The following is a 2,500-nucleotide window of genomic DNA, read 5'->3' as shown; positions in this document are numbered from 1 at the left end:
GTGTTTGCAGGGGTTTCTAACATGGGTATAAATGTCGTGTTTCGGCTGGGGTGTTTGCTGTAACTAACCTCAGCAGCCATAGTGGTAGTCCTCGGTGAAGAAAAAAAACACACCAAAAAAAACCCTTCAGTTCTTGAGCTTTTTTGGTCTGTGTTTTAGAGAGAGAGAGACAGACAGACAGATAGCCTCCCTCCCCTGCCTCTTCCTTGTTTTTCAGTTTCTTCAGGTTTAGAGTTATGCATGCGTGTGAATGACTTGGTGTGAAAGCGCTTAGATTTGTCTGTGCACAAGATTCAGCGCTATATAAATACTATTATTATTATTATCATTATAGATACAGACAGACAGACAGACAGACTGACTGACTCACACACACACACACACACACACACACACACACACACACACACACACACACACACACACACACACAGAGAGAGAGAGAGAGAGAGAGAGAGAGAGAGAGATTTCTTTTTTTTCCAAACTTCATTTTGTTAAGTGCACGAACAAGGGTTTTGCGTGTCGCACAACACGGGTCTTCGGGTTTATCGTCTCATCTCATCCGAAAAACAACAAGACGCTGTTTGATTTTCCTGTTAAACTTTGGAAGAAAGGCTTTGACCTGGGTTTGAACCCAGACCCACGCTGGCACTGTATTGGCAGAGGAGCATCTTAACTTACCCACTCTGCCACCTTCCCCTCCCAGGGCCAGGTTGCATGAGAGAACTTAGCAGCCCTAAGTTTGCTTATCGTTAAGACTGTTTCCAACTCCACGGCAAAAACTACGTATACTTAGAAACATTCTTAACTGTAGGCAAACTTAGTGCTCCAAATATCGCCTAACACATCCCGGCCCAGGTTTTGGTTTGGACGAAGTTGTGACCACGTATTTAGCCTTTTTGTCCTAGACTAGAGGATGAGGTCATAGAATCATGACGCCATTTTTTTTAAAAAGCACAGTGACGTAATTCTGCCAACATGATTGAGCCCAGAGAAAAGTCATTAAGTTTGGAGTACCTTTCAAGGTTAAGAGATGAATTACAGAGTTGATTTCACTTAGTATTATATCGATATGTTATATATTGACGTTTTCACGTGTTGTTAATGATTCTGCTGTGAAATAATTGGTTCATTTTCGAAATGTACACGATTTGATTTCGTACATTTAAGCTGTATGTGCGTGTAGCCGAATGGAAAATAATGAAAACGATGTTTTGAAGGATTTGTTTTTATTCTCATGACTAAGTTGTTGAAATGTGCGTATTCCAGTTATTCCTGTAATGGAGAAAAAAATGTTCAAGGAGTATTCGTTTTCGACTTCTCGTTTGCTGTGTGGCAATATGACGTCACTGATGAAGGCGTCACTACGGGACCGACTGACGCCACGCTGTGTTGTGTGACGTGTTACAGGTCAGTGACATGGTGCTACAGTTGCTTCATACCTTCCTCCTTCTTCTTATCTCGGTCATGGTCACCTGCTCGAGACGGGAGAAAGGTCAGTTTGTTTATTTGTTTGTCTCTATATTTTGCGTGCGTGCGTGTATGTGTGTATGTGTGTGCGCGCGCGCGCGTGAGAGAGAGAGAGAGAGAGAGAGAGAGAGAGAGAGACTTTTGGACATTTTGTTTTCTTAATTTCCGTGAAGATGAATGATGATGTGGGTGATTCCGACGTTGCTGTGTAACTCTGGGTCTTAGCCAGACTCGGGCCCCCCCCCCCCCCCCCCCAAAAAAAAAAAAACACCCAAAGAAACACACACACACACACACACACACACACACACACACACGGTAACCACTTGATCTGTTCATGGACTGTGTTTGAATGAAGGCCTCGCCAATCACCACCGAGCCGAGCATTCATCAGGCAGGAATATACCATCGTAAATCTTCGTTGGCGAAGCCAAGCCATAATCACTGTGACCATTGACTTTTGGACGTGGTAAGTGCCTTGACCATACAGGGGTCTGTGTTGACCGACGTCTGTTGCCCTTACTGACCACTTTCGCCTTTGGTCAGTTGTAGAGTTTGAGGGTTTTTATTGGTGTGCTGTTGTGGCGAGGTTTACCGTTTGCTTGGACCGGACGTTCAGACACAGCCATTTCCTTTCCAAAGCGCGCAGAGTCCTGTATAATTACTTTGCGGACTGTCCAATCCATGAACAGATGAAGTGGTTCCCGTTGCGGACTGACGGCTGAGGGGGGTGGGGGGGGGGGGGGTGGTGGTGAAGGGGATAACTACCCACCCAACCATCCCCCCCCCACACACACACACTCATCCAACTATGTCTAGCGCGTATGTGTGTCTTCATGTTTTATATTTATTTGCCTATTTATCATCATTGTTGTCTTATTTATTTAATTATTTATTTATTATTATTATTATTTTATCATTATTTTCATTACTACTATCTTTTTTTTTTCATCATAATTATTATTTATTTATTTATGAATGTACGCTTATATATATATATATATATATAGAGAGAGAGAGAGAGAGAGAG

The 2,500-nt window shown here is 43.0% G+C and overlaps 1 protein-coding gene across 1 annotated transcript in view; it reads left to right on the top strand.

Moving 5' to 3' along the window:
* Positions 1-1,420: 1,420 nt before the first annotated feature.
* Positions 1,421-2,500, top strand: part of LOC143288808 (uncharacterized) — a 22,289-nt gene continuing 21,209 nt past the window's right edge. Inside the window, exon 1 of the mRNA XM_076597442.1 lies at positions 1,421-1,495. The gene's annotated coding sequence lies outside the window, so the exon portion shown is untranslated. The remainder of the gene's footprint in view (positions 1,496-2,500) is intronic.

The sequence above is a fragment of the Babylonia areolata genome, chromosome 13, assembly GCF_041734735.1.
Source record: "Babylonia areolata isolate BAREFJ2019XMU chromosome 13, ASM4173473v1, whole genome shotgun sequence".
NCBI classification, from domain to species: Eukaryota; Metazoa; Mollusca; class Gastropoda; order Neogastropoda; family Buccinidae; genus Babylonia; species Babylonia areolata.
Note: the sequence above shows the minus strand (reverse complement) of the source record. Positions and strands in the feature narration are given on the sequence as shown.